Source organism: Plectrocnemia conspersa, unplaced genomic scaffold (genome assembly GCF_051122295.1).
Source record: "Plectrocnemia conspersa isolate PC_06_02 unplaced genomic scaffold, ASM5112229v1 ptg000011l, whole genome shotgun sequence".
Classification (NCBI taxonomy): domain Eukaryota; kingdom Metazoa; phylum Arthropoda; class Insecta; order Trichoptera; family Polycentropodidae; genus Plectrocnemia; species Plectrocnemia conspersa.
Genome location: NW_028277175.1, coordinates 3043915 through 3068288, shown reverse-complemented (window position 1 = coordinate 3068288; position 24374 = coordinate 3043915). Strand labels below are relative to the sequence as shown.

The 24374-nt window shown below is 32.2% G+C and overlaps 1 protein-coding gene and 1 long non-coding RNA gene across 2 annotated transcripts in view; both read right to left on the bottom strand.

The window, feature by feature from the left end:
- The window catches only part of Wdr62 (WD repeat domain 62), a 154360-nt gene that overhangs the window by 75737 nt on the left and 54249 nt on the right, over positions 1-24374 (bottom strand). The gene's annotated exons all lie outside the window — the stretch shown is intronic.
- Positions 2213-23777, bottom strand: LOC148229141 (uncharacterized). Its single transcript, XR_015811490.1, has 2 exons — positions 23651-23777; positions 2213-2425 (listed from the first exon to the last, which is right to left on the bottom strand). It is a non-coding gene; the product is annotated as an uncharacterized LOC148229141 (long non-coding RNA).

The following is a 24374-nucleotide window of genomic DNA, read 5'->3' as shown; positions in this document are numbered from 1 at the left end:
TTTACTATAAATGCAAAATAAAATAATAATAAATAAATAACAACAATAATTATGGAAAAATACGTAAAATAAACTCACTCCCAGGAGTATACTAACAAATTAAAAATTAACTCACTACTTAAGGGGTTAAAAGCTAATCTCGTATCGTCAAAACATAATTAAAAATGTAGGGTTAGGTTAATATATTAAATTAAGCTACACCTAACCCAATTTTGATGTGTTATAAACTATATTAGTATCATAAAACTAACCTAAGTCATAATTAATAAATTATACTGATTAATAATTAGTAATAGATTAGGTTTGCATATTTATATTTTGATTTTTAAAAAACAACATTGGCAAAATTTTAACATTATCTAAATAAGTTATGTTACCCGTTGGGCGTAAAATTTAATTTGTAGCAATTACTATTTAAATGCACAATAAAAATAGTTGTTACTCGCAGAACAAGTTTATTCGTCACTACGACGTTAAGCAAGCGCACGTCACGGTTGTAGATTTTAACGGATTCGAGTCACTTTTAAAAGCGGCTAGTAGGAATCCAAATAACAAGTGGCCATTGACAGTATTGCTAAATGCAGCTGTTTAAAATACTACCATTACGCAAAAGGCTATTTTATAAAAAAAAGTATTACACAACAATGTAATCTGTTTACGCGCCAAATCGTTGTATTGACTCGAGAGTCAGGAATATGAAAGAGCGTAAGCACATCTCCGAAATACAAATGAGTGTCGTTTGGATCTTAGATTCCTTTAGAAATACACTTGTATCATGATCTTTCGTTTAATAATTCCACAAGCAGAATTTTACTTTTGTGCTGAATAATGACTGAGATTACTTTAGAAGAGTCAAAATCTCAGGATTTTCGGATAAGACAAAAGGACAAATCGAACGTGATTTTAAAACTGTTAAAACAAAAATACCAAAAATGTATAACATCGTGAACTTATGAGTGTCGTTTGGATCTTTGCAGAATTTGACTTTTCTACCACTTCGCTTTCAACTTGGACCAATCAAACGGAGCTACGCTGAGTAACGACTAAGCAGACACAGTAAAGACAAATGGACGAATCGAACATGATTTTAAAACTGTTGAAACAAAAATACTAATAATTAATAATATCGTAAACTAATAAGCTTGTATTCTATAAAATTCGATTAGCACAAAATACAATAAAAATATACTTAAACTAACAAAATTTTGGTAAAACTTTATAATTTATTTCCAGTGCTATGTTAAGCAATGTTAAGTTTAATTGAAAAATAGCAACAAAATAAACTTTATATTGACAAAATTTATAATAAAAAAATGTTAAAAGTTAGGTTAAAATATATTTAGTACTAAGTAAGGTAAGGTTATATATAAAATTCAACCATAACTTAATCATGATGATATATTATCCGAACAAGAATTAAAAAATAACCTAATTAAAACCTTATAAATTATATTAAATAATTAATAATTAAATAACATTAAATTGGTTGAAGTAATATGAATATGAATAGCATATAGATTATATTTAAGAAAATTCCAGTAACATAAGTAAAAGAAGTTCTACAAAAACAAAAGTGGTCAGACATTAAAAACTAGGCTTTGATGTTGATTTTTGAAGACTTCTCTTTCGAAACAAATATAAAGGAAGATTTTTATGTATTACAACACACTGAACGATTAAAATAACGTGTGAACACAACAAATACAGTTACATATCAATATTAAAGAGCTACTTTCACGTTTCAATTTCAATCAATTTTTATATAATCCCAGCATCATTCTAAGCAATTCCATTTAAAGCATCAACATCACGATCTCCGTGATTGAATAAAACAATTTTTATAAATTTGCAAAGAGCACGATTCATCACAACATCTTAAGAGACGAGCATAATTTCATATAGCAATTTAAAATTTTATACACAAAACCGACTTTCACCGTTCATGTTTATTTTTCCTTTTTTGTCGCAAATGCCACTATTGAACAAAACACTAAAGAACAAACTTAATTGCTTTCCTATGTACGTACTCACAAGCGCTGCTTATGCAGAGAAAACCGAACAAGCATGCGACTGGCACTTGTCATCATAAACTTATGTCTAGATAGAGAAGAGACGACACCCACCGACCACGCGTGACACGGCATGACATGACACCGCTTTTAGGAAACAATAGAAGTGCCATTTCTTCCGTTGATTATTCACGCCCGTTGTGTTTTTTGGTTATGATGATGATTTATTTACCTCGTAAGCCGGCGTTATCAGACTGTCCTTGATGATCGGCACGCTGTTCTTCGGAGCTATCAACATGGTCGATGATGGGTAGTTGACGTCTTGAGGCACTTTGATCACATGTTTCACAATTCACTTATGCCATCTATTTATTTGATGTAAGACACTAAATCACTCTCAATCACATTACACAATCCTATAAGTATTGACAAATTGGAATAGGTCATTAATTAAAAATTAAAATCGGTTTGATATGTTTATGTCTGAAGAAATCCAATATTTGATTTTTTTAAATTAACATGGCAATTACTACGATCTTAAAATAATTAAGATGCAAGATAGAGGTAGGCTTTGGTAATCATATATCGTTCAGCATTGATAGATATCATTTGTAGCAACATTTTCTAGACGGACAAAGCCTGAGATTTTCCTAAACGTAAAATTCTATTAAAAGAGTTTGTACTGCAATCCAATCAGGTGTCAACAATACTATTAATGTATTAAAATTGACGATGAAATAGTTGCTAAATGCCAGAGATACCAAAGATTCAAGCCACAGAGCGGCAGGTTAAGTCTCCGCCGAAGCATGGGGTGAACGCGTAGCATTAAGCGGGCCCGACACCGGGGCTCTGCCCTTCCCCATGTGTATTTAAAACATTAAAAGCATTTCCCGTAAGATATTGACGCAATCAAAATAAACTATAAGATTTTTAGGCCGTAACGCTTTGATATTCTATGCTCAATTCGCAGATAACAAAATCAATCCGAATTATCTAGATTTATATATTTTATATTACAGGTGTTTATAAATATATAATTGCATAAACTAAAGCAGTTAGCGTGCTACTTAGTTGTAGATAGAGACCTGATCCTATCATCACGAACGTGGATCTTAGTTTTTAACTATAACATCGACATCAAACAACGAAGCAAATACCATATTTTAAATACAATTCATTAACAATGAAAAGAAGACTAATACATGCATTAAAAATCTCGCATTATTATAAAGCGATTCGCTCCAAGTCTGTTTACCAAACAAGCAGAATCCTTAAAGTCTGAATTAGCTTCTACAGTATTTCTCAATATGTTTTCATCGCCAGCATATAATGGTCTTCCACTAGGATCATTTTAATATGAATATCTTAAATCAGCATATTAAAGTTCTCTGACTAACAGTACCTTCGCCAAATCCAAAACTTATATTCCTAGTAGCTTACGCCACGTTGTGTTTTAGTTACAAAAATGATGAGAAAAATCAACTTTGTTTTAATAGCAAATAACTGTAATTGCATAAATATAATTTTCTTTAAACAGCTGGTTTCGGAACAAATCTGCGTTACAAAAATTCTGCTAAAGACCAGAAACGTCAATAAGAACAAGGAAACCCACAACTAAACTAGAAGCGCATTTCCATCCCTGCTCGAACGTATTTATATTTAAAACTGTAGGAGAATTCCGCTGGGCAAGGGAATCTAGAAAATATGACATTAACGATGCTGAAATGTAGTCGATTGTCTATCGACTACCTCCACAGTGACTTGCAAGTCTTTGTGTAAAAAAAGTTAATCGAAATTTAAATACTTTCTTGTCATCGGCATATAATCAATATTCCGAATTCTTAATTGCCGCATGTATATCATTGATAAAGAGCAAAAAGAGCAGAGGAGCCAGATTGGATCCCTGTGGTACTCCAGAATAATTCAATTATTTATCCGAGCAACGTTTATAATAGCATATAATCTACACTATTTGTGGTCAAAGCGATAATTGCTCTCAGGTCAGTTACAATCACGGATACAAAGCAATTAAAATCACGCTCAAAATATCTTTGGCAATCAAATTACTTTAACCTTTTGCACTATAGCCTCCAAAAAGTTGTGTGAATGTGCGGTTGAAAAGAGAAAGCACGGAAATTATACACACGCAGTACACCTTGCGGAAGTGACTAAGGTGTTATTTCAACTCATAACCAGATCGCCGATATGTGAACTATCCATGCGGAAAAGTGCATTAGCATACAATCGTGCACAGGCCATACACATACACTATTTTAAAATACCTAATGCGTTTGAAATTAATCACGTACTTCGGTTTAATTGCGATCGTGCGTGAAAGGTTTGAGGAGCGCTGGAGCCCTTAATAAAGACACGTGAGAGAAAGCTCGACGAGCACGCCTACCGACCAAAGTAAACAGTCGTAAAGAGTGTGGTTAAAAAAAAACGGTTTTAACCTCTGCTAGCAACCGTGACCGGAATGGGTTATTTGCTTATTTTTATGGAAACTTTTCTAATATCGCGCAATCTAAGTTTGTTGATTGCACATACGAATTATTATTCAAATCATGGTTAATCACACGTAAAAAGTTTCTAGGGTTCAATAATTGGGCAACTCTGAACTGTGTTTTCGAGAGTGTGCTTGCTGCATATTCAGACAAATTGGGTTGAGGAAGAAAAAATATATGAGGAAGTAACATATAACAAATATGGTTTAACGTCAAAAATCTCATTTAAAATGGATTAAAACTGATCGTTTATTTAACGGTGGGTGCGCCATTGTCTGGCTTTGTGTCTCTAAAAATATATCTATCTAATATTGATTTTCAATACGATTCCGGGTTTTACGGTCCGACGATTGAATTTTAATCCTGCGGTTAGTGATTTGTGCGGTTATATCGGGACATATCCGGATTACATAAATGCATTATTCATAATACGAAGTTGAACTATGCATATTATTAATCCATCCATTCGAATTATACTCATTTTAGTAAAATAATAAATTTATATTATATTATATAACACGCATAAAAATAAATAGCCTGTCTACTTTAAACTGGAGAAAACACTGTTAGAAACATATCTTAGTTATTTGTCTTTGAGTACCTTTATATAGATTTACCCCGTTGTAACGCATTAGGCTCATGTCTGTCAGGTTACAAAGAAAGCTTAAAAAAGTCGTCAATCTATGGTTTGCGAAATCCGAAATATTGTGTTTGCTATCGGTTTGGCTGATATTTTTTTTTATCTTACAAACATCATGGCACAAGAGGGATTTCTTTTGACCACACAACACGGGTCGTTAAGAGAATCCCTTTTGTGACAAAACGGACACAATCAATCACCACAATGCAAACACTTTCCGAAGAATTCGGAAGTCTGGAGCCAAGTAAAAACTAGCTTTAGAAAACGCAACATCCGATTTCTCGAATTCTAAGAAGCCACTGCAGCGATTGGTTAGGAGATCGATGCACAATCGCAATTGGTCAGCTAGCGTGCACCCACTTAAAGGATATAAGCCCGGACTCCGACGAGGAGAGGGCAGACGGCCGAGATACTAGACGGCTGAGGCACGAGACAAGAGAGCAGAGCCAACGACGCAGACGACCAGAGAGCCAAGATCTACCAGCAGCCATCCGGAAGAACAAGCCACGCACCCTCACCGACAGACCTGAAGATCACACCTGACACTCGCCGCACGCAGCCTAAGAACCCTGAGCATCATCTACGGCCATCACCACCTGCGCCACATACACCTTCATCGCGAGAAACGTCACGCCGTAATCGTCCATAGTCAAAATTGTAATTATAACTTAATAAACAATTTAATAGAATTCACCGAAGAGTCTCATTGGCCGCAAGATCAACCACCCCTAGGGCTACACCCCCTAAATTAATATTAAAAACACCAGATCGGACACAATCGGTTTTTTAAAGACTAATCCAGGGCTAGATCAAAAAATAAAAGTTTACACATATTTCCTTATAATCAGAAATAATATATTAAAGTACTATTTATTTATTTTTTAAATTTCCGTAGTAACTGAAAGTCTGGGAATTGGTGACATCTATATTATTAATTATAAATTATTATGTGCTATACAATTTATAATCAACAGATATCAGACGGAGCCAGTTTTTTTTTTATCAAAAGCGATATTTTTTAAATAAAAATTCTAGTACCCCTGCCGGAGCTCGAACCCGCAACTTTACAGTTACTAGTCTGAGATGTTACGGACTGCGCTACTCTGTTATTATATTATGCATGCCAAATTCTGATATGTATTAGACCATGGTTTCCCAAACTATGTTCCGCGGAACACCAGTGTTCCGCGGATCCAAAATAGGTGTTCCGCGGGGCCTAAATAGATATTTCACAAAAATTTAGAGTAGATTAAAAAAAATGTTAGTCTTGCTAATACATAAAAATTGTTCATAAATCTGATAAAAAAGCTTGAAAATATGTGTTAAATATTCAACATTGATGTGTATAAAATCTGGAGGGAAAAGTTTCATAAGTCGGTGTTGTTTTTTTTAACTTTAAAATTTGATCCTATTTAAACAATATTTTTTTTGTTAATTAATCACACGATATTAGTGCTTGTTATACGAATTTTATTTATGTGACTAGATATGCTACTAGCAGTCACTGTATTTTGCATAGGCATGCACTGTTGACTAAAAAAAATTCCACAAATTTAAAAAATGTTATGAAGTAGCCGTGAAAATGATAAACTATGTAAAATCTAGACCACTTCAATCCAGATTATTTAAAATTTTATGCAATGAAATGGGTGGTGAACATGAAGCACTTTTATTACATACTGAAGTGAGATTGCTATCCAGAGGAAGAGTACTATTAAGACTTTATGAACTTCGAAATGAATTATTAGTCTTCTTGAAAGCACAAAATAATTTGCAACATCATTTTATAATTTTTTTAACAAATCCTTCCTGGTTGATACATCTGCATATCTATCGGATATTTTTACAAAGCGAAATGATGTTAACTTATAATTACAAGCAAAAAGTATTACAATTTTTAATATGATAGATAAAATTGAATCTTTTGATAAAAAATTACAATTTCAGATTTTATCGGTTGAATCTAATAATTTTGATTGTTTTCCTGTCTTGGATATGAATGTTTAAATGAATTGAATTTTCAAGTAGATAAAAAAGTTTCACAAGTATTTTTAGAACACCTATATTACTTGAAAATAATTCTTTCGGAATATTTTCCGAAAACTAGTAAGGACGATTCCTGGGTTCGGAATATATTTTCCGTGACAGTAAAACCAGTGGGCTTAAGGGATTATGAGAATTTAGTTAATGACTCTGATTTGAAACAAAAATATCAGCCATTAAATGATTTCTGGGCGAGTCTGACTGAAGAGTTCCCCAAGGTCTGGTTTTTTTACTTCCGTTTTCCACGACGTATTTATGCGAAGTGGGATTTTTTAAGTATATTGCAACAAAAACAAAATACAGAAATAGACTCCACGCCACGGCAGATATGAAAATTAACTAACCAAAAATTGTGCCTGATATAAAAAAAATGTTATTTAAGAACCCAAAATCATCAGTCATTAGGAGCTTTATTTATTTGTATTTTTTTGTTTATTAAATAAATTTAATAACATTTCTTTAATAACATTTTTTATTTTATTATGAATTACACAGCCTAAAAAATAAGCTAAGTGTTCCGCCAAAATTTTCGGATTTGCCAAGTGTTCCGTCGCTGAAAAAGTTTGGGAAACCCTGTATTAGACAATAACATAAAGTCTGGTTCCGCCCCCTAATCATCGGCATTGAGCAGACTTCCTTTAGACACTTCATCCAGAACTACCACTACGCTTCAAACTCGAAGCAATGAAAGTTTTGCCAAATTCGCACCAATTAGGACTACGCCAAAGCGACTTATAGGCGCAATCCTTCAACTGTCGACCATGTCCAGTTATGTGACGTGAATCACAAGAGTTTAACAGGACATTCGAGATGATTTTGTACTCTCTACCTCTATATTTTTTTTTATTTTTTATGTATGTATGTCTCTGATTACTTCAAGAAACGATTTCTACAAAGCTTTTACCATTAAATTGCACACGAGCAAACAGCGCGATAATATGAGAGCAAATTTATCTATGAAATGTAATACTTGTATAGCATGTATTCATTTCAATACATCTATTTTATTTTAAATGTAAATAAAAATAGGGATAAAAAACCTATGTAATATCATCAAGACAAATTCTTGTATTTTTTCCTGTAAAGCTTTAGGTTTAACTCAATAACTTTAGAGTAGATAGTATGACTTTTAGTAATAGACGATTTAATTATACTATAATTTGTTAACTAAACCTTAACACGTGTCTATTTTTCAACTTAATTATCTGACTCACAATAGTCCTATTAACTCTACAATTAAGCGCAATAAATAGTGCACTTCCATTGTCTAAACACTGAAGCCAACATCTGTTCACACACGTTCAACAAAAAAGAGAGTGCCGCAAATGACCAAAAGAGGACCAAATCGTTCAGAGGGAGTCACGACCGGACCGAATGCGGACAAGATCCGGAACCAGCGGCCAACCCAGTTACATCTACAATTGTTTTCCGACTAAATTTATAGGTGCGCAATCGAGGAGGTCCAAATGCGTATGCTAATCGCTTTACGATGTTTAGATCTGTAGATGTATACGGCTGATCGGCTATCCCCCGGATGGGACGAAGAAGATGGTTTTCGTTGGGGCAAAAGGATAAAACAACGAAAACCAGTCGACCTTCGTTGGAATTCCTGTGGAGGTCCAACCAGTTCCGAACATCTGACCAGCGAGCGCGGTGGGATAGAACGGTGTTGGAAAACAAATAATATGGTGAATACGTGTGGACGTCATGACATGTCATAATAAATCAAAATTAAATTTAATGGAGGCGTTTTTTTTTATTTTGTAATTAGTTAATGAATTAATGTGATATAAAAAGTAGTCAAGGTGGTCGTGTTCAGAGTTCAAATAAATTAAATGGTTCATTATTTCGAATGACGACCGATAACTTAACAACTTCAAATTATGTGAATTGAAATATATTAGGAAATGCATTAATGTTATAAAAAAATAATGATACATGATTACAAGTACTTTAAAATTAAGTGTAAGATAGATAACAATCTGAACCAGCACCAAGTTTTTATTACATTTAATTATGAAAAGAAAAGCTACTGGATTAAAAAAAATACAATATTGTTCAGTAATTACTATAATACATATGCATATTACAAATATAATATTATGATTTTAATATTATGATAGATTAAGCCTTGCGAATTAAAATCATGAATTCAATATCCAAAATTAGTAATGGGAAAAATACATCAACCCTTTTGCTATGTTCCAAAATATATATATAATACATCAATAACGATTTTTTGTACGAAAACAGATTTCCATAATGAATACATTAGAGAAACTCTCAACGAGGACAATGCCTTAAAATAATCCACGAATAATCAATCAATATATTTTTTAAAGAACCCGAAGAATTAATATTGTTTCTTTAACAAAACAAAAAAAAGTTTTTACTATTCGATACCATGAAAATAATTTTGAAAAGTTTGTTGTATTACAAATTTAAATAGTTATTTTATAAATAAGCATTTTTTACTATTCTTTAATAGTCGTTTTTATATTAAAAAATAACAAAACTAAAAAAGCTATCAAGCGATTAGTTAACCTCTTTTTCATGACGTCACGCGAGAGCTGTGTGGCCTTAATAATAGTTAGTGTTGTTTAATTTTAACTAGCGATCATTTTAAACAAAACCATAACCCATGAAAATATATTTAGGTAAGCATAATAAATAAATTCATTTTTGAGCGTTCATTTAAGTTAATGATAAAGGGTAGGTATTATTTATTTTTAACTAGCGACCATCCAAAAAGGTCGCCTAAGTTTAATACTATCTATATAAGGGCCAAATATCTCAGCTTCAGTTTATCGTGACGTTACAAGCGTCAGTTCAGCGCGCATGGTAATAAACTTTAGAAATAGTGGAAGAGATAAAAAAAAAGTCAATATATGTATTAATTTATTGACTTTCTGCTCCCTCTTTAAACCTTGAAATATCGTATACGTGTTTATATTTGCCACATTAACAAAACAAGCTTTTTCCTCCACCTAAGTATGTATATAATCATATTTAAGGATAATCTATAGCTTAAATGTTTTATATCAATGCATAATTAAACTCTTACCAAATAAAGAAATCGTAAAGCAGTTTTCTCATAGTATACGTATGCATTTACAAATAACCTAGAATTGTATTATTTATTTAAATATTATAAATTCTAATAGTTACTTTATAAATAAGCATAAATAAAAATTTTTTTTATAATAAAAAATAACGGTACTAAAACTGCTTTTAGGCGTTTATTAACCCTCTGTTTGATGACGTCACGCGAAGCCTGTCTAAACTTGTATAATAGTAGGTATTGTTAAATTTTAACTAGCGACCATTTTTAACTAAAACGTAACCTATAAAAATATATTTAGGTAATAAAAATAAATTTATTTTTAAACGAAACTTGACACCCAATGTTCGGCCAATGCTGCAATAGCTAAAAATGATTTCATCACTACAAGAGTGAGCCTCCTTGATTAATAGCAGCAATCGGAAGCGTTGCCTTAAATTTTCTGAGGGGTGGTGTCGACAATCCGTCAATGTATGGCAAAATATGGCAGACTTTGAATGTCATGTACTTTTTAAATAGTTATTTTAAAAAAAATTGTTATATTTTCCTACAAATGATAAATGTTTTACTATTCCTTAAGTTCTTTAATATTTTAATTAGTATGAATAAAATAATTTAAATGGCTAAATTTTAGCAAAGCAATAATTCAAAAATAATTACAGACAAGATATTTTACATTTACAAAGATATCTACAAAAATATACTGTGTTATTATATTCACGTGCATTTTATTTTATTGTTTATCAAAATTTCTCGAGAAAATCGAGAACTGAAAATGAGTATTCTCATTTCTCCAGAAATGATAAACATCAAGAAACCAGAATGCCTAATCACAATATTCATTAAATTATAAATATATAATAATCACAAATTACGATCTTCCTGAAACGATATAAATATAAAAAAATATTAAGGACAATATGTGATTTGAGCCCAGGTATTAGTCACCGACATTTACCACTGGTCTATGGTGCTTATAGCTACTAACCAAAATGAGTGATTATTAAACACAAATTGGGTCGCTGAATTTATATATAGTTACATGTTGTTTAATATTTTTAATTATATTAGATCAGCGAACGAGGCGCCCGCTGGTCGTGGTCACCAAAGGATGTGTTTGCTCTCGCCGCCGCCACGTCAAATTATTGCCAGTGTGCCACCACAACTCGTGGCCAATCAAATAAATCAGCCCCCACAATACGAATTTTATAGTTTTTAACATATGCATCATTCTAAGCCACTTTTCAAGACTAACCTTACAGCCCCATACATAGACATCACTATTTTAGATCAATTAGGCTACTTTAAAAGAAACAACCATTCAAATTTCACACATTTTGATGACATTAACAGCTTAAATGACCATGCCTTAAACATTATATGTGAATAATAGTATTTTATGGCACCGTTCAGGACCTTGAGTTTTTTTCTAATAACGTGAATGAATTAGCAATATCCCGTCATCTACAAAATGAGCACTCAATGACCTACCATTATTACTCCAAGAATCTAAGCATTATGCATCCATACCAATTAATACCAATGACGACACCGAATGCATGCATAGCTTTAAACCGAGACCGGTTACGTGATTTTTTCACTATACATTTTCTCAATTGGTATTCCCTGAACTCTCAAGTTCAAGTTCGTTTGTAAAACGTATAAGGCGTACCGGTTTTTATAACGGACAGTCTCCGCGTCTGTGTCCAAATCAAAAAACAGAACGAGATGAGCGCAGCAGCAACCCTTTCTCTGCGTAGAAAGTAACAGAACCCGAGGCAATCGCTCTTTCACTTTCAAAAACCCGTGTACGATACACACACCATCCACATAGGATCTAACGACCTTAGAAAGTAAGGCACAAAAAAGTACAACGCAAAGTTTGCGTCGGTAATTATCGCTTATCTTATCTCATGAGCGAGTCTTGTTTTGCGCACGTATTGCCAAATTTACATTGAAAACACTTGGCGAGGACGTTAACGCATGTATGTATGTATGCGTTGTGAAACATCTAACCCACGCAAGGTTTATAGGTATATACATACGTAGCATGTAAGCGTTTTTACCAAAAAAATATGTATATGTGCGAATGAATAAAACGTAGTTTCGCAAATGCTCGTAAAATCAATGATAGGTGTCGTGCGTAATTTAAAAATTAACACTTTGAGAAGCGTCCTTGGCTATCTTAAACATTAAAAAACCACTAAGTAAATCAGCAAAGTTATATCAATACTATCATATTTAATTTTTAATCGATAGCTAAAATAACTGGATGTTGATTTGAAAGCTAAGCGAATAAAATAATTTCGTATTAATTTTAGATAAAGCAATGGTTTTAATTAAACTTCGTTTATATTAATCCATCTCTTGCTCATAAAATGTAAATTATGGTTAAAATAAATAATTGCGAGAACCTTTAAATTAATTACATATAAATAATGTATAGTTATTTAAATTTTAAAATAAAACTAAACAAATTATAATTACTTACATTTAAAATTTAATATATTATGTAGGTTAAGAATATTAATGGCCAACTCAAATTCGTGAGATTAAATGGTGGGAGTGTGGGAGATCGCGCGCTACGTGTTGTTATGTATAATAATATTGTTTAAATACATTGTATATATCCAACCGTCATAGTATAACTGCAATGCGGAATTATTTATTTTTTCATTAGTCTTCAAAATTTATTTTAGAAGCAATATTACTGTAGGGACCACCCACGGTCGTTGCGGCAAAATTAGTGGACTTGCTAGATGCTTATATGAGAGTTCAAACAATGGCCATCGAGTGATGGAAAATTAAAATCAACAGAACAAAACAGACGATACGTGGACATACATTACACCACCTCTCTAATGTAAACAGCATAGCTACTTAAACTAAAAAAAACTATAAAACTTCGCTTTAAAGAGCTTGCTGCCATTGCGGCCTTTAGAACGAGATTTACTTACTACAAAAAATATTTTTAATACACAAACAATTCATTAAAAAGCATTTCAACATATGCTTGCTCGGTGTGGAGTAACATTTGCAATACTTTTTTTCTAAATTGTAGGTCATAAAATAAAGCCATTAAAATAATACATATTGCACATTTTTAAACTAGTCTTAAAACATCCAACTAATCATAATAGCCTACAAATACCAACAATGAAAAACATAAAATACAAGTATCCAAAAATATTTTGCGTAACCGAACTAATCTACTAATCTAATGAATCAGTCAATAAAAACAACCTTAATCTTTAGGTAAAAATATTTAAAATAAGCCATTTATTCTTCCTTCTAATTATAAAGGTTTTAGCTGTTGGGGGAACTAGAAAATACTTATTAAATGAATTAAATTAGGCGCGTGTGGAAATATACCCTCCCTTTCGCTCGCTCACACAGAAAGTAACGGGCACCCAAATCCCACGTCCCCACTTTACCGTGTTATTGGGGGGTCTGCTGTATTTTTATTTTTGAATTAATTAAAAAATTGTAATATAAAATAATAAAACCTAATGTATTTCATTAAATAAAACATTAGCGAAGTCGACATTTTGGAACACCTAAGAATTTCGCACAATAGCCACGCAGATTTTCTATCTATTACCACAACATAAAATGCTCACTGCTTCGCATTAAATAATCATTAATATTTATAATTATCGAACGGTCACCCACAAAATGTCACTTTGTAAGTTAAAATTTCACTCAAGTGCCATAGGCGATGTTACACGTGTTACTTCGAAATCATTTAGCGAAGTTACCTAAGGACGACACTTGCACATACACACGATACGATTATACATACATATGTATGTACGTCAGTATAAATTACAAATTTGTGTGCAACGAACTGAGCTTTTAATTGGCTAAATAAATCATCATCTTATTCGATAACTAATCCTAAAACTAATTGCTTTACTTGTGTCACACAATTTGTCACCCTTTTTATGAATAGGGATGACTTTTGTGCATTTCCATAGATCAGGAAATGATGATGTCTTGAGAATTAGATTAAAAATGCGTTTTAGAGGAGCAGCGAGACTGACTTTGCAATACTTTTAAAGCCTTATTTAAAATCTGAACGCTCAGTTTCTTTGATGGTCAGTACTGAAGACCAAGAACAAAAAGAAGGCGAAAAATATTCAGCAATATTTTGTGAACCGTCCAGATACCAATGTGAAAAATCAGCACAACTTTGAACTTTTCTTTGTAAGCTACACCCATCAGATAACTGAAACGGGTAATCTAATTTATACAGGCGTTACAATGTAAATGGATATTACACTTGGAAAGAATAAACAATCAGATTTACTTAATCAAGACAGTGGTTGAAAAATATATTGTACTATTTCCGACTATAACAGATCATACAATAAATAACGTGACTGGCTTTTTAGCCTAATAACAAGCAGCTTTTATACTATTATAATTACTTTGCTTATGAATAATCGAACAAATTAAAACAAAGAGAGAACCCAAGGGTTGTGCTCTCGCATACCCCATTAGCATTATTATCCCAAAACTTGAACAAATTGGATCGGTCTGGCGTTCGGCCGAATATCGCACCCACTATGTTAATAATAACCCCACCGAAACCAAATTAATTATTTTAAACCGTATAAAAACACAGTGCAAACACGCAGCAAAAGTACGGATACGTAATTTTCTAGTAGGAAAGCCATCAGGGTAATCGACCGAGCCGGTCCTTGACAAAGAACCGATTCGGTTAACTGTAACTTTGAACGGAAGTTCTTTAACCGGCGCGCCATTAACGAGTCATGGATGTGTGTATGATTTTGGGTGCGTTAACCAACGACTATAAAAATATATTAATATTTATATACGTGTTTACATAATATTAGATTACAATGCAAAGGCAAATGGGTTTACTACGGTCGTGACTAGCTCTTCAACCCCGACTGTTATTATGAATGAGTCATAGCAATTCGACGCACGCGAAACTTTCCGGTGTTTAGCCGAAATGAAAATTATCCACTGTAATATGTGGAAAAACAGTAATTGCACAAAAAGAAAATTAGAAAGATGTCAATTTGTTGATTGAAAAGTTTCGGGCACTATAAAGCAGCACGGAGACAACGTTTGGAACAATGGAAGTCTTATCTTTGAGAACGAGCAGATCAGTGATGGATAAAATACTTACATTTTTTTGGGACCAGATACAATCATTGTTAAAATAATCGATTTATGTCTCTCGGATTTATTAAGAATTAGAGTTTATGGTATACATAACAAACGGTTTGGTGATTATTGCGAACAGCGTAAATTTCAAACAGCAAAAATGCAGATCATAGATGATTAATATACACATATAAGTACATTTAAGAATATGTCAATACATATAAAAATAAATAAAGTCTGTATAAATAACACGTTTTAAAAATAATTAATCTAAATAAATTGGTAAAATACACCTACACTACCCAAATTTTTACTAAAAAATAGAGAAAAATATAAGGCAGTTAGAATTAAAAGTAACATTTTTTCTGTGAGCAATAATCCAGTCACCGTAACAAACATACAATCATGCGTATCCGATCAGACGTCCATTAACGACAATCGTACTCAAAATCTTTAACAAAAAAGGAAGATCAGTGCCGAATCTCCACCGAATATATACCAAACACAGCATCAGAGAATAGCTACGTTTTCCAATGGGCCAAATTAAAATGTAGCGTATAAAAATAAAGTCTCGCTCCACCCTGAATTCTCAGGATTGATTAAAGAACCGAAAGGAAAATTGGCGTTTCATTCATCAAGAGTATTAGTCAGAATTATAGCACAAATTGTACGGCCATTTTTTAAATTGCTGCGATTTAAAAATAATTTATACAACCAGACTAACCTCATTATTTTTCTTCAAACCGAGACACAAAAAATATTAAAAGCAAATAAAACATTTTAATATTAGATCGCACAATGATACATTTTATAGCTTATTATGTGAAGGAAGTGTTTCTAATGATCATGCAGCGAGAAATTTCACAATTTTCAAAATATGCTTGATAACAAAGTTTATTTTAATATATTATATTACCTAATTACACTGCATAACGAAATTTTTGCCACAATTTAAGATACTATATTTACATGTAATAAGTGCATTTAAGCGGTAGTTTTTTTTTTTAGATATCGTCTATTTTCGGAAAAATGTATATCTTTGCAAAATGTCAAGTACTTTTTTAACGTTTTTAAACCAAAAAAATATTTTTGTGTTGAAATCAATATGCTCAGTATATAATTACAAATAAAATAATATTGTAATTTGACATGCATTGTACCGTATAATTTACTCACAGCGAAAAGCTACATTTATCTTCAGAAATATATACTGTTAAATGTCAAGTAAAACCACAAACTTATTTATATTTTATTATTGACTTTTATTTAGGAAGTTTACTCTAGAACTTTTAAGGCGTATATATATGTATACATAATAGCTCATTGAATGGCACAATCTCTAGTTTAGTTTATAAAATTAGTTAAAACAATGAAATACGTAGGATTAAATATATTGATAATAAATATCAATCATAAGATCACTAAATATATTATGTGACGACTACATATGGCACGCAAAACAAAAATAAACCAAAATTCTGGGTAAGTCAAGATAAGGAGTGACTCATTATATTTGTATTTTATTATTGATTTTTATTCAGAAAGTTTATTCTAGAACTTTTAAGCCGTCTATATATGTATACACAGTAGCTCATTGAATGGTTTATAAAATTTGTTAAAACAATGAAATATTTAGGATTAAATATATTGATAATAAATGTCAATCATAAAATCACTAAATACATTATGTGGCGACTACATATGGCACGCAAAACAAAAATAAACCAAAATCCGGGAAAAACAAGATAAGGGGTGACTCATTATGTGGGTCATCCAAATCTAAAGTTTGGTTTCTGAGGAATCGCCTTCCCTCCCGTACCAGAAAAAAGTAATAATTCGATCCACTATCTCAGGATAGTTGCAGCTTACATGCGCACAACATAAATGCTACTTTTCCCTTAGCCAGTCAAACCATCATAGAAGGCACAAACGAGTCCCTCAGTGATTGCAGCCCTTATATCTACATCAGCAAAAAAGCTAATATATACAATTTGAATTAATAATCATGATATTCACCATTGAGATTAGAAAAATCTAAGAAAACCTAATCGGAATTAAAATAATATAATTATCACTAATTTTGTTCTCCCTGAAACGATAAAAATTGAAAAACACAAATGTTCATATGGGATTCGAACCTAGATCTTATAAAAATTAGTCACCGATTATTCCACTGGTCATAGGAAAAATATTTTAACAGTTCTAATAACCGCCAGATAGAGTGCCAAGCGACGCGATGCAAATCGCATGCTCTCTCAGTCTCACATTAAATAACACAGAAAATAAACACATTATGAGGATTACTAACGGCTTTTAATTTTGAATACAGATTAAAACATAGAAATTCTTTGTAAGCACTTTGTAAACACTTGTATTGTAACATTAAAAACATATGTATACCCACATGCATAAATAAAACCATTGTTTTATACAATTATGTGTTTTATTCAAACCTGTAACAAGTCAGAAGCATAAGCGCAAGTCCCATAAAAAATTTCACTTTAACTACGTTGACGATATAAAAACGTCTGTCTACGGGTCACAAGCACAACAAAATTTCAAACAAGTGGAGGGTCTAAAATATTATTATTCTTAACCCTTTGAGTAGTGAGTTAATCAAAAAAATTTTTATTAATTTATTAATAAATTCTAGTAAAAAATCAGTGTTTCTCAACGTCTAATTGCTTTAATTGCTTTCACTACTTTTTTTGTATTAGTATTTTTTAATAATTTATTTTAACATCTTTCTAATATTAAATTTTTTTATATATTTTTAAATTTAGAGGGTCTGAATATTTTTTTATAAAATTAATATAACATATTTTTTGTTATGTTAATTTACGTACCCTTTAATTCATAAAAAAATATTTTAAACATATGTTTTTTATTTATTATTTCTTCAGTTATTTATTATGATAGTGAAATAAGTCATTTAATGTATCAAACATACAATTATTTTACATGATAATTAAAATTAGAATTATAATTTCAATTTTTTGATATAGTAACAAAATATGTTATATATGACTTATTCCACTTTCATGATAACCGGCTCATATATACATAGATTTACCTAGTCCCTTAAATTCAACCGACCGGGACAAACTGGTAAGTCTACATTTTAAACCGTTGATGCTGCTGAATCTACTCTATACTTATTATAACTATAAACAATATTACAACACAAACCACCCACTCACATGCAAGTTATACACAATTTCCTCATGCACTAATGCAATACTGAAATTCATAGATAAATCCAATAATTTACCAACTGAAGCATGCGAATAAATCAATCGCTCCATTTCTGATCATTGCTGACCTTGCGCGCTAACATAACACAAAGGTGGAAAAACCGATTGATTTCATTGGTCCATAATGACCTTGTCGAATTGGATTTAGTAAATATATTATACAGGATTCGATGGACATGATATGAAAGGCACTACTTCACAGAATATGGATAATAGTATCGTTTATAACAATAGCATCAACGCCGGAAGAGAAACACGGATCTGCAAGACGAATTTCCTAAATAGAAAAAGAAAAACGACAGATAATTAGATAACGATTTCACACATACAGAGCCGACCAGAGAAATTTCCTATTCCCACAAGAATAGAGAAGAACCGGCATTATGCTGTCTTCTGCGTCAAATATCAAAACAACGTGTGAAACTTCTTTGACTCTTGATATAAAAAATGCGACATTTCCTTCGCACCTGTGTCTCGCACAACAAATTCCGCGTCTTTATAAGGTCACCGGAGTGGGTGGGTTTTTCGAATGCAAATCTACACACAATAAAACGCAAAAGGCACGACCTCTGAGCGCGGACTTCGTCGGGTAAGGGTCAAAGCGGTAAAGTGTCGAAAGATCTTCGAGCCACCGACGCATTGTGTGAGATTTTTTTGGAAATTGATCCAAAATGCGTCGTAATAAAATCGGCGAGATGGATAAAGCATAAATTTGGAATCTCCCGGAGGCCCTAGAACTGAAGGCGTACTTTATAGACCTCACAGTACATTAATATTATTTATGTCTTCTTTCGACAAACTATATATAACACAAAGACGCCCTCCACGCATTGATCTCTTTTTCGGATATATATATATATATATATATATATATATACGTACGAAGGAGTGTAATTTATGGAGCAAACATAGAAAACCAAGTGAGTATATTATGAAGCTTTCGTTTGCGATTATCGTTGTGTGTGGCAGACATTAGGACACATATGGAACTGGATACGTTTGAGTATTATCTATTGTGAATTCGCATATCGTTTGCTTCCACATAAGGAGCACAAGTTTCAGCGTCAATAATATATGATACACATGTATTGATTTACAAATATACCATAGCTAAGATATTCAAAAAAGACTATAATCGAATCTTCCAAATCATATATACTACAATATATATTAATGAGCTTCCTCGTGGCTTATTTACGACTCTGTTGTGAAAAATTGTTCAGTGTACAAGTCATCTAATGTACACATACGCCTCCTATGTCCATTTCGGAGATGACATAACGTCAAATTTTCTAAAATGCAAACAAGGCGTATTAAGAAAAAACCAGCGACGCTAAATGACTTGTAGAGATAACAATGATATAAAAAAAATCTCTTGGCAAACATTGTGTGTCAAAAAGCGACCTTGGTGCAGCGTGAGATTCGCTAATTGAATTATGGCGATCGTGCGATATATTTAGATTTTTTTGAAAAGCACAGAAAAAATATAATTAGCTACTGTGAATACAAAACCTAAAATCAAATTGATATGGGAATACTTTCTATTCTGAAATATTTTTGTTTTAATTAAAATTTATTTGGTTATGCTAATTTTTAATTAAAAAAGGACGGTATTGCAAAAAATCGGCAATCGAAAAATATGTTTCGAATCAATGAAACAACATTCCATATAGATGATGGAATTTGAATCTATATCTCAAGGATCATTGTAAGTATCTATTATATGATTGTAAATATAAAAATATTGGATTTATATTGTGAGCTAACACAACATTGAAAGAAAAAATGCATGTGCTAATTTTCAATAAATATTTACAAAAAACATAAACACTAAAAAATGCCAGTTTCTTTTCAACATTTTGATACATATGATATCATATGTTATTTAACATTTTTTTTAATTAAATGAGTCACCCCTAATCTTACCTTTCCTACAAATAGTTTTTATTTCAGCTGCAAAATACGTCATTTCATTATTTTTTTTGCATTCAGAAAAAAAATTGTACGTAGATGGACTTCATGTTAAGAGAATGGAAGAATTTAAAAATAACCACATATTTTTTTTTTGTTTAAACGTTAAATATTCTAAGTAAAAATTACTTGAATATTTAAATTATAAATTATTATCAACTTAACTAACTAAACAAAAATTCAACACATGTAATTCGCATTACAACAGGCTTTGTGACGCCTATGAATTTTATTGTGAGGCATTTACAAGTAGCCCGAATATGTAATTTTGAAAAAATGCAAGTGATAGTCATGTGCTCAATATATCTAGACTAAACGTCAAAACTCTTTGAACGAAAATTACTTAATAATGGCTCTTTTCGAGTAAAAACATGATAAATATCAGAATCTCATCTCTAAAATAACTAATAATAATAACGGTTTTAAAAGAAAATTTGAAATTCTATAAATGAATCACCCCTTATCTCACCTTTCCTAAACACAGTTTTTATTTCGTTCTTGTTTGACGTAGCACATTTTTTAAAAAACTGCAAGTATCAGCTAAAATCTGTTTTTTACTGGCAGCTCATACGTCCATTATGTCTGGATATTATTTCTCAAGCTATTTAAAATCATATCTTAAAATGAATAATATTATAATATGTTTAAATACTATGTTCACCCATTGGCATCCAAAAATTTCTGTTCTATACTATACAATCACCAATAGTACATTAGTTTCAGTAAAGATAAAGACCAGTTCGAATGGCTTAGTAATTTGTCCACATTGAGGAATTTGCTACCTAGATGTTGACGTGCTGTTTCATGTTTAGCGGCAAAACGTTTTTTAACACTGGCGACATTTTCGAAACCTAGGTCACGATGTACGTGTATTTTTATAAATAAAAATTCGAGTCGCTGCTGTGTCTCGAACCTCCGGCCTCTGGTTACCATACAAAAACGTACGGACTATGCTTCTCCCTAACATTACGCAAAAAATTATATATTTTAATAATTTCATAAAAAAAATGTATATTTTCAATTGTCACCAAAATAATTATAAATAACAAAACTTGAGCCCGTTTTGAATATTACATTCGTTTTCTAATAATCATTCGAATAATTCGAGCATGTATTTATATAATATATTTCACCGCGTGTGAACATTGTTATAAATAATCCGGGTACACTCCGTACCTTACGGTCCGTCAAGACACTGATAATATCGATCTTTACCCGAAATAGATCGTTATAATTATAATTATTTTATAACGTTTAAATTAATTAGAAGCTAGAGTAAAACGCCTCAAACCTTCCACGATAAACTTTGAAGAGCCGCGATTTTATATTTTTTTCGAACATTTAACGACACGTAAAATTGAAACCTGTTAATTAATAGCATTTATTAAATAATTATGGGTCTATATAACATAAGAAATTTGAAGTTGTGTTCCATTTTAAGATGAAGACTAAGCTTGAGTTCGAAACTTTAGCATTGTCAAACACAAGATAAATGCTTTATCATCGAGTTACGCTCCCTTCCAAAGTGCACCGTGTAATTGGATCCAGCCTTTTCTCCAAAGGTTCAATGGAGTCTGTCCAAGGTACACCATAACATTCCTAAGGCACACAGAATGGTATGTATGTGTGCACAAGTAGGCAATCGATAAAAATGCGCATCTCTACATGAGCCGAGTCGTCCTACACCTTTGCCATAATCCATAATCCAAATGACCTCATCCTCTCAATAGCGGACGACTACATGTTGATACAGTACAATTCTGCGCAGCGATCTTGGAAGTGGCAGAATATTCTCCGCGGAGAATAATGCCACGTAAATTGACCTATCACGACCTAAAACAGCAACGCCTCACTAGATCAAGTGTCCGGCACATGGGCTTTCACTTTCGGTCCATTCTAGACCGACAGCGTTTTATAGATCGCAAATCGGTTTTAGATAACTGTATGAGTTTTTTCGCAGCACCACTGAACCAGAGAAGAAGACGTTTTGGCAAACGGCCTTATAACGGTTCGTCGACTTCCTCAAGAGACAAACACGCACGCGATCCGTGCCAAGATCAATTACAACCACCTGATATATAGACAGAACACGTCGATTTGTAGATCAAAAAAATATAACACATAGGAAAAGTGTGCAGATCGAACAATCAGCGGTGAAAATTTGGCACAGTTTGCAACAATGGTTCGCTTCGCACTGATATAAAAACTATATCAATCGTGACTTGTAAAAAAACACATATAAAAACGATAGCTGAAAGAGGAAACCAAAATAATGACAATCGTAAAGTGAAAAATGTATATTTTATACACAGACAGTCGTGAATGCTCTGACCTTATCGACTTTTTACGACTCTATAGATAGTAAACTAGTGCAAACTTTGAGAGCGGCACATCAATTTTATTTTGTCAACAGTAATAATATGATTAAACTAGCAAAAAAACAGTCCGTTTTTTCGAGTCAACAATAAGAAAAATATAAATAATTGTGATCTAAACAACAAGAATGGTTCAAATATAAACTAATACAATTATAAGAACAATTCAGAAAAGTAGTAGCGCCAAAAACAATGTCAAGATGTGAAAAATTCACTACACACGTCACTTGTATCCTTCTACTACGTAGTCTATGTTCTACTACTTATTATTCTATAATTATATATTCATAGAAAAAGGGATTTTAATTATATTATTGTTTTTCTAAATTTTCGTTCCATTAAGAATCTAACGTGACAACAATGATATGCAATAACTTTGCATAAATTAACTCGAAGGTTAATCGTATACGTGATTTACTGTGTCGCATGTTCGGGGTTACCTTTATGCAATAGGTATTAATTTATATAAATAAATCCGAGTGGTAAAAATTGAAATGTAGATATGCTCAAGATTAGATCAAATACGTTATGCTCGTTTTTAAAGATTATATATTTCTCACTTAAAGATAATAGACACACACAATCATATCAAACCAAACCTGCTACATTATATTATTGTTATATACCATATATGTAAAAAAAAACACAAGCAGCAACACCAAAAGATATTATTTGATTCAGCTGACTTCGAACCAAAATTTGTCACAGTTTTTTGGAACAAAAACGTCACTAGTCCATGCGATTCACATAAATAAATAAAACTGTTCGTTTTCGGGATTTTTCGTCACACGCACAAGAAAAACACGAAGGGAGCGCGCGCGCCCGGCGCGAGCGACAGACGCGAGAGCGTGTAGGTAACTGAATGGCAAAAAAGTACGGAGATTGTTCCGTGAGAGAGAAGGCGTCGCAAACGGTCGGCACGCGAGCCGCTGACATTTATGTACGAGATGGATGAATGAATGCGATGTGTGTCTGCTGGAATTCCACGTGTCAATCAGAACACGATTGTGTCTTTGTGTTCACAAAACATACATTGAATGTGCGATAAAAATAATTATTAATAATTAACAATATAGATGAAAGCAACGATAACTTGCACATTATATAGATTGCGGTCTAATCATAATCACACAACATTTGCATATAACGAACATATTCATACATAGCAAATGATTTTTAGTATGGGGTTGTTGCACAACCGAAGCCTGGAGTTGAAAAAATGAAATACTAAATACCCCGATGTGCTACAATGTGTGTACTCCACGGTTTAACTAGATTTCATTCTAAAGCTACTGCAACCTAGCCGCGAAAATTTTTTTTAAATACTTGTATCAGCAAAACTTTTATAGTACTGGTATTTCGTTTGTAAGAGACATCATAA